We start from the raw sequence: 9,755 nt of genomic DNA, 5'->3' as shown, positions 1-9,755 counted from the left end.
GGAGGACACTTGTCTCTTTAATTCTAGAAAACACTTTTAATAGAGAATTTATCCTGTGGAAAAAAAACATCACTAGCAATTGTTAACACCTTATTAACACATATAACTGCAGACTTGAAGCTTATTGTTAATTCTAAGCCCTTGAGATATTGCTTTCGATGCTGGAACACTCTTATGTAGCTTCCGCATTCATTGTCTACGTGTGTATTTACTTAAATAGTTTAGTGTGTAAGGTTATTAAAAGGAAAATATATATATATAAAAAATAGTTTGGTTAAAAATACATCTTTTATACGATAGTTGTTTGTCAGCAGCTCGACTGATTTGTGTTTTTGATAGTGTTAGTGTTTTCATTTGTTTGTTTATTTGTACGCAAGATTACACAGATCCAGGATTTGGTTTTATCATTTTCTTTAACTTTGCGAGCCAGAGTGTTTTTTGAATAGTTCATGTATCTTGGTGACTAAAAAACAAGCAACATTTAAGGAACTAATATCCATGAGTGTGTGAAATTTGGTGCAGCTTGATTGAATCTAAGGGGACTGCTGGGCCTTGTCGGAGGTACGTGTGTTTTGTGTGAACCTCAGGTAGATGCTTGACATCAGCTAATGTGGATCCTTATAAAATCCTAAATTATCTGTAACAGCTTGTAAATTATCTGTGAAACACACAAAACAAAGATGGCATAATAGACTATTGACAAAACCATCAAGGCCGACCTATATAATGCTCTTCTATAGACAGATCATCTCAGTCAGTATAGCTGAGGAGTAAACAGGACTCACTCAACATGCACTCATCTAGCTGCTGCCTGTCGTCTTTGTTCTCTCTACTGAGCAAACTACAGGGTCTTTGTTGTTCTTTGGAAACCGACGTGTTGCACAGTGTCACCGCTCGTGAGCAGCTTCTGTTGCCGTTTGGACCCTCGATGGAGTCTGAGGCCTGTTTCTCCCTGAGACCTCGAAACCTCCGTGTATCAGCCGGTTTCCAGTGAGTTTCGTGCACCAGGCAACAAGCTGGGGACTCTACAGGTGTGACACTGAGCCGCACATGTGAGTGAGGTGTGAAATGGATTATTCATGAGCCCAAAACAAACTGCCGATGAGGCTGGAAGATAAAGTCTCTCGAACAGCTGAAGTGTAGCTATAAAAAAGCTGAGCGGATAAGTGCAGGGGAAAATTTGACTTCAGATTTAGATATCTTTAAAACATACAGATTAATTCTCTTAAACGCTTCTTCGTTGTTTCAATATCAACATGTAGTAATCCCTGAAACTTGAGACGAGTCAGAAGGGCTTAGCCTGTAGTGACACTTGACTACTGTATCAGTTATTACAAAAACAAACAGGACAATATACGTTTTACTTGAATTCCACAGAGCGAAGGAGAATACACGCAAACACCTCTCTTCTGTTTGACAACACAACAAAGTAATTATGACCATGTGATCGCAACACTTGTTTTTACACGACAAAGAGAAGAGAAGGGCGAGGAGGTGTGTGTGTCTGTGTGTGTGTGTGTGTGACATTGTCCCTGCAACACTGGCGGCCATCTGAATAATTTATCAAACCAATCAATGATTAAAGGTCTGTTGGGTGTCACACTCACATCAGAGGAGAGGTGAGTGTACGTCATGCAGCTTTATGGAGACAGTATGGTCAGGTAAACGTCCAGGTAAGATGTAGCAGAGGAGAGAGGAAGTAAAACTCACTGAGGAACAGACTTACACTCTGTACTATTGATCACAGAATATGGGGTGGAAAATATACGATTATTTATTTAACGCTGTTTTCAGACAGGCACTGAAGTCCGGGTATTTTCCTGAATAGTGATCTACCCAGAATGTTCCGGACATGTTCCTGTTGTCGTGAACACGTCTGACCCGGACGATCTCCTGCTGCGTTCTTCATAAGTGAATTTCTCCTGACATTTCCCAACCATTCCACTTTGAAAAACGCCTTTATTGACTTTGTGGCCAGTTTCTGTAATACTTAGTAATATCACTTGCACAATTACCGTAATAGAGTTTGTCTAATGGGGGGGTTTTCTTCAGGGAAAACAAATACGATACAGGGGAAGTGATGTGACTTATTCAGAATAGTCAGGTGGGGCTGGAGTGAACTCAGTGGCTGAACAGACAAAGACAAGCTCAACAGAATTTTCAGTCAACTGGAAAAAAGAAATACACAAACTCTGAGTGACGCTTCATGGGACTGTTTCAGCAACTGGTGGTCAAAGCTGACGGACCAAGAATTTGGAGGATGAACGCTATGAAATCGAGGTCTCCCTTGAAATGGTCCCATCAGAAACGAAAAGCATTAGGAGTCATGTTTTGCTTCACGCTTTAGCTCGGAGACACAATCGGAGAGAGGGAAGGAGCAGCGATAAGAGGAAAACTACAGACACTTGAAACCAATCAACACAGACATGACTCAGCCGAGAACCCGACTGAGACGAGATGACGGGAAAACACGAGGTTTATTGAGCCTCTTTTCTGCGAATCAATAAAACACATCAAGTTATTAATTCACCGATTAGTCCAAATGTGACCTCAGCAAAACATTAGAAGTTAGTAGAAGAAGAAGAAAACCTTTGTCATTTCCTATACTGGGTAAACATCGTCTGTTGTTTAACAGATGACATTTTATTACAGGGAAATAATAAAATCTGCATCATAAAAACTGTCCTTTCACTTGATTTGGATACTAACACATATTATGTTTGCTAGATTGCAATAGATTGTGATTAAGTGGCATAATAAGTTTTTCACCACTAACATGAACCAAAAGAAGTTTGCAGATAACAATATCCGGTGCTATTATTCCGTATCCACAGTATATAATGTAAAAAGTAAAATCTAATTGTTAAGGTCATGAACAAAAGGCACAGTCAAGTTTACACATGAATTATGTAGTCAAGTATAATAAGTATCAAGAGTATAATACAAAAAATAGTACAATTACAGTAATGATAAAATATAATCACAACAAGTGGGCCTACTTCTAATAGCCTACTCATGTGCATATTCTTTTATTTAAGTGTCTACTTGAGTAGATAAAACACAAAACACAGAATCATCCATCCAGCTTATTTGTTCATACATATTTAAATAAAGAATCGTAGGTTATTGGCTTTATTCATTGAAAAGCTTCTCCGTATGCCGATGACACCATCATCTATTATTGTCATGATTCTGTGCAACACAAACTTACTTTGCTTGAATTTTTGCTTGAAATGTAATGTTGTATTCTATCTATGTGTATTCAAAGGAAGGTCAGAATACAATGAGCATATCTATGATGTAATCCAACAAATACACTTGTATTTACCTTTTGTTGATTGATGTGTTGCAGCTGTCGTCTTATCTTTGACTTCCCCTCATTTACAATGACTCATGAAATGTTGACACTAATCCAATACAAGTACAATAACACCACAATGGCTTCAGCCACTTAAATAGAGACCAGTCAACAATTCTCTGACACAGTTTTGAATTGCTAATGGACATATTGTACAGGTGTCCATATCTAATAGGGAAAATTTGAATTGTAGTTTATGTTTCTGACGTTGATGGGATCTCTCTCAGGAATGGCTGCTGCTCCAGATTCCTCAGGTTGATGCAGGAAAGACTGCTTTTAGACTCATTGCTCTACATACTGTACAGAACCTGGAATAAATGCAACCTGAGGCGCTGTCATTTACGTACCGTGGGACGATTTGTACGTCCTTTAAAAAGCTAGATTGTCTTTTTTAATGTGGAAGGATTAACGGTGGAATATAGATTTGATTAATTCGATTTTAACTGTGGAAAGTTTTCGGTGGTGCACTCTGGCTGTTGATCCTCCTTTAGTTGTTTTTTTTTAAGAGCCCACATCTGCAGACCAGACTGGTGGAGGACAGTAAATGGATGCATCCGGAAAAGGGGAATGCTAAAAGGGAGGGGGATGGGGTTGTGTGGAGAGAGGTTAATAGTGCAGAGAGGATTGAGAGACAATAGGCCGGGCTAATGAGTCATGAGGCAGGGTTTTCTGGTGCTGAGGCATTTCCCAGTTGCACGCTACTCAGCCTGCTGTACCAACACTCACTCATCTTTGGATTTCTTTGCCTTTGTCGAATGCTCTTTATCAACTGTTACTCATCTGCTTGTTCGAGATATAGTAGCAACTGCGAAAAAGGAAAATTAGGGTGTGGATTGCAAGATCCTTGTTGCAAAATTCAACATATTCCATTGAGTGGATTGCACATCCCTCAAAATTCATTGATGGAAAAAAGAAAATAGCTTAATTTTGCCATTTTCATGCGATACATTATTATTACTGCACAAACAGGTGCTGTTGTCACCCCATAGTTGATATTCCAGACAAACTCTTCCTCCATTAAGTACGGAACAAAGATGTTTCATTGTAAATCCATATTAAATTGATCTGATATTAGTGTGTGTCTATTTTTCCACGCTCTGCAGCTGTCGGAGAGTTAAGCGTTGGGACATAAACGGGGACGTGACCGTGTCGTGTAACAGCCAAAGGCCCAACTTGTTTAAATACCTAATCAAACAGGAAGCCGAGATCCCTCTGGGTTCTTTAAACTCATCTTTGCTCATCCAATAACTGGGAGATATACATATGTAAATACTGTATCAATAATCAAACATGTGACTGAAGGAAGAGGTTTCTGCACGTTGTTTGCTGTTCTCTGGAATGAGTGAGGTGTTATACACAGTCTTGTTTGGATTTCACTAGAATACCACAGCGGCTCACACTGTTTTACAACCCGTCGGCCGGTGCCGCTCTGGCACTAATCCAGAGGAGATCAGTGGGGGCATCAGGGAATGCTGAGTCCATCTCTGGCCTGTAGCTCGGCAGCTGCCTGTCTAGACTGCCTGGCAGCGCTGTGACGGTGAATACAGCATCGCCGCCACGCCCTTTAAATCAATATTGGTGTGGCTCTGTGCATTGAAATCCATGCAAATTTGGGAGGAGAGAAAAATCAAGACAAACATTAGGTAATTGAATGTGTTATGCAACAGTTTCACGCGTCTGGCAAAAAAAAAGGCGAAACAATTACAGCCGTCATTTTTCATCATTTATTGTACATTGTCATTTCTTCCATTATTTTGTACCCAAACTGATAAACAGTACAACGTTTCCATTTATACAAAATATAAACTATAAGGGGGGGAAATATAAATTTAACATCAACCCTTCCCATAAAGTTACACATACAGTCATTTCCTGGGTCTAACCCATGGATGAAGGGGGGGAAGTAAGGGGGGTGTCAATCAAACCCTCATTGTAAAAGACCACAACTCTTTAAAAATCACAAGGCAAAACTGACACAAAAGTCCTGTGGAAACTGAATCGCTCCGTACATCTGTGTGACGTTTCTAATAAAAAGGCCGAAGAGCCAAATTAGGAAAGAAAAAAAAGAACCAACTAAAAAAAAAATCTTCTGTTCTTCCCTCAACCAAATTTTCACTTTTACTGACAAAAACCATTCTTATTCATATTGATTGCCTGGTGGATTTGAAGCCACAAAAAAAAAGAAAAGAAAAGAAAAAACCCTATGTACACTCAAGTGGTCCGCATTTCAATCAAGATGGTGACATGACAACCGCAGCCCTGATCATCTCCAAAAAGTGATGGCGTGACTATGGGAAACGCGTAAAAGCCGAAAGGGGAAGCTGTGTGCACCGCCATTCCTTTTGATTCCTTGCAAGGGGGCTGAATGTGTGAGTGTGGGGGGGTTGTCGTTTGTTAAAGAATCTCCAGATGAAAGTTAAACCCCCTTTATTTAAAAGAAATGTCTTTAATATTTAATTATTATCTAAGGAGGACGAAGGAGGTCGCGTAGTCCATCCATGTCAGTCTTGTGGTCTCTGTGGTGAGATGACGGGATGGGAGGTGTTGGGCAGGAGAGCCGAGGCCGAGAGAAAAAAAGGGGCTAGGGTGTGGTGGTGGTGGTGGTGGTGGTGGCGCGTTGGGGGTCTTGCGCTTCACCAGTAGTGCTGCAGGAGGGAGGCTGCCATGATGAAGGGGGCCACGATGGAGAAGGGGCCTGCGTGCAGCGAGACGCCTGCTCCGGTTGCGGTGGTGGCGTTGACCGAACTGCTGAAGGTGCCTGTGGCCATGGTGGTGGTGTTGGGGGTGGAGGTGGAGCTGGAGTTACCCATCATTGCGGTTGTGTTGTTCTGGGAGACCACCTGTTGGAGGAGGAAGAAGAGGAGGATAGGTGGACGTGTGGGGACATATTCTGCACCAATACTGATCAAGTTCCAACAAGGCATTAAAGTTAATGAAGCATAATGAGACGAAAGGTCTAAAGACTGTGATCGGAAAAACAGAAGATGCCAATCAGGGTTGAACAGGTTTTAGATCATTAGCACATTGATGTCCATTCATCAGGCCAATGTTGAACGAATGTTGAATGTTAGGACGAGTGGTCGGTCAGTAAGACAGATATGAGAGACCTATGTTTCTCCGCTTGCGTGTCAGGTTTCGTTTGGCACACGCCACCGCAGAGAAACTTTAGATTCTCCCTCCACCTTCGCTCAGGTGGACAATACACCGGACCTGAATCATTCATTCACCGGAGTGTGAGCTATAACCAAGAGGTACAAAATAACAGGTGGGGAGGGGGAAGGGGGGATATAAATATATACAGAATGCTATGACTGAGGGGGATGTAATGCAATTAACGCAAAAAAACAAATCAATCAAGATTCAAGATGGTCATTTCTCCAGAGAGTGTCTGATGTAATCCAGACCATCGCACAGAATATAAGCCCAGTCTGGGACCTATCAATAAAGTCAAATAATCTATAATCCTTTTATGCTCTTATGAAGAAATATCTCACCAGTTAAATTCATTTTATCTTCAAGATGGAGGGAATAGAAAAGTGCTCTTACCTGTGTTGTTAAACAAATGGCGAACACAATCACTCCAAGCTGAAAGATCGTCATTCTGGACATTTTGAACAAATATGTTTTTCTTCTTCTTCTTCTTCTTCTTCTTCTTCTTCTTCTTCTTCTCTTTCTTCTTCTTATTCGTCGTCTTCTTCTTCTTCTTCTTCTTCTAGCTGTAGTTCTGTGTCCAGAGGAGGCTGCTGCCCACAGACGCTGCTTCTCTCTAATGTGCACGCAGCATCACACGCAGCTTTTTATACTCGGGGCTGCAGCGCTGTGACGTGGAGGAGGAGACACTGTGCGCGTTTGCATCCACAGCAGGGGGGCAAGTCATCGTGGACCCTGGTTTCAACTGGTCTCCACTGTGGGAACCATCGACTCGCTTCGGGATTTCATTGCATAAAGAAAAAAAGAATACTGTTAAATCATCAGCTGGGAATCACGTGACTGATGTGAGCGTCACACTTTATCAACCATATGTTCAGGTGGAGGTCAGTGACGTCACCCCTCATTCAGAAAGATACACCTGTAGTAACGTCATTGGTCGAAATATTAAGGAACAGGATTTACCTGCACCCTACTTCCACCATTACGTTGCCATGGTGATCATGGTTCTGCTCTGATGCATTATTATTTTTATTATTATTATTATTATTATTATTATTATTGTTGTTATTATTACCAATTTGTTTGAGGACAACAAACCATCACTCAGGGAATAACGTTGACAAACTTCACCTGTTGAACGGTCTCTGCTGGACATAGGCTTCATGTGTTTGGCATCATCGACACCTAGTGGCCAAATTTAAAAGGTAATAAAATGAGAAAAAGTTATGTATTTGTTTTTTATTGGACATTCAGAGTCTCTAAGAAATTATTAGTTTATAATTGCTGCTGTTCAAAGTATATACTTGGCCTATATCCAATGATCAGCATCTTAAGGATTCTTATTATATAAATGAAGCTATAAATAATAATTAGGAATTAAATACACAATTGACAATTATTCTGTGTGACGACAGGATATTTAGTTTCATATCCATTTGTTAAAACTTGTAATAATCTCCTTTTACATAAATACACGAACACATTGCAACAACACAAGATGAAAAGGTGAAAAGGGAAATACACTGCAGCAACGTATGCTTACAATTGAATGACTTGTTTTTTTATTTTGATTGTATGTTATGATGTTGTTTGTATATATACATTTAATGGGTCAAAATACTATTTACTGTCTGCTTTACATTGGTTTATCAATGTTGGTTTATATAATGATTTTGAAACTTGTCTCACACCCTTTAACCCAACTTTGAGAACTGTTGGGTTTCTCTATAAATCTTAAGGTCTTGACCTTATTATGTTATTATGCCTTTTTTGCCATGGATTTTTTCTGAAGCACTAAGTAAACTTGTTTAGATAAGTGCTATACAAATAAAGTTATTATTATTATTTGTTGCCTTGGGCCAAAGTGCTAAAAAATCCTTAATACCCTGAAAAATTAAGATTATTTTTTGTGAGTTCAGCCTAACATAAGATTCCCTAAGATAAATGTTTTATAACTTTCATAGACCTTAGTTTGTATCATAGTTGGAGTCTGTGCCATTTATACCATATCTAATTACTTAGCTTACTTGTTTATTCTTATACCATATCTAATTACTTAGCTTACTTGTTTATTCGAAGGTAAAATGCAAATGACATTGAAATAGTTTCCTATGTTACAGGTCAGTTTATTGTTCACTGAGCTAGAAACCCTCACACGCACACCCTGATCATGATGACTATTTTTGCGTGTAATCTGATGCAGGGAAAACACCGAGCTATATTCAGTGACAGCTATTCAAAACTGTACGAGTGGACATCGCCCCCCTATGGTGATCACACGCCACTGTGAACCACAGAGGGTCTCACACTGTGTCTCTTCTAATGCTGAGGACAGACAGCAACATTTTCAGTCACCCTCCTAACTGCAGGATGCGTTCACTGTAATCATGTGTCTGTGGACAATAATACAAGTAATGATACGCAAAGTGGCCAATTTTTATGATTGGCTCCAGATGTTGGGGATTGTAACTGTAGCCCTTTAAGTACTGTCTCCATCCTCCGTCACTGGCGTAAGTGGATTTCTGAGGGGAGCAGTGAGACGGTCTTATCCTCGCCCTCACCCCCTCAGAGGAGCCCAAAGGGACGGGGCTCCCTGCAGAGGCACCAGATGTGAGCTGTTATGGAGAGCCGGAGAGAGGGGGCCTTTTGTGAGGCATCAGATAAGCCCTGTTCCCAAAGCCGACCCGGATCAGGTATCATCAGCGGGTCTACGAGGGGGCGAAACCCAAGCCCGGCGCTCCGGCTCGGGTTTCTGTTTACACGAGCGTGGTCCCTGGATTCCTCCAACCGGGGCAGGCCGAGGGAGGGAAGGCCGGAGACAGGGGGAGAGAGAGAGAGAGAGAGAGAGAGAGAGAGAGAGAGAGAGAGAGAGAGAGAGAGAGAGAGAGAGAGAGAGAGAGAGGCCCTGAGACAGCTCCAGTGTCTGTCTACCTGTCTGTCTACCTGTCTGTCTCTCTGCTGAGGGCTGGATGACCAAGTGAGAGTCCTGCGCAGGAGAGGGGCCTGACATCCAAACCCAGCTGCCCTGTGTGTTTGGTGTTTTAGGACCACATTCATACACTTGATTTATGATACTAGAGTAAAACTGGATAAAATCTGTCCGAAAAGACATTAGTGTGTGTTTATGTTTCTGAAATCAACCGGTGTCCATCTTGTCATCACCAGCGGAGAAACGTGATACTGTAACAAATCCTCATGGCCTTTACCATCAGGAATAAGCATGGGACAAATGTTTATGTTTAAACAC

Source organism: Hippoglossus stenolepis, chromosome 20 (genome assembly GCF_022539355.2).
Source record: "Hippoglossus stenolepis isolate QCI-W04-F060 chromosome 20, HSTE1.2, whole genome shotgun sequence".
In the NCBI taxonomy this organism is placed as follows: domain Eukaryota; kingdom Metazoa; phylum Chordata; class Actinopteri; order Pleuronectiformes; family Pleuronectidae; genus Hippoglossus; species Hippoglossus stenolepis.
This window is presented reverse-complemented; position numbering follows the sequence as displayed.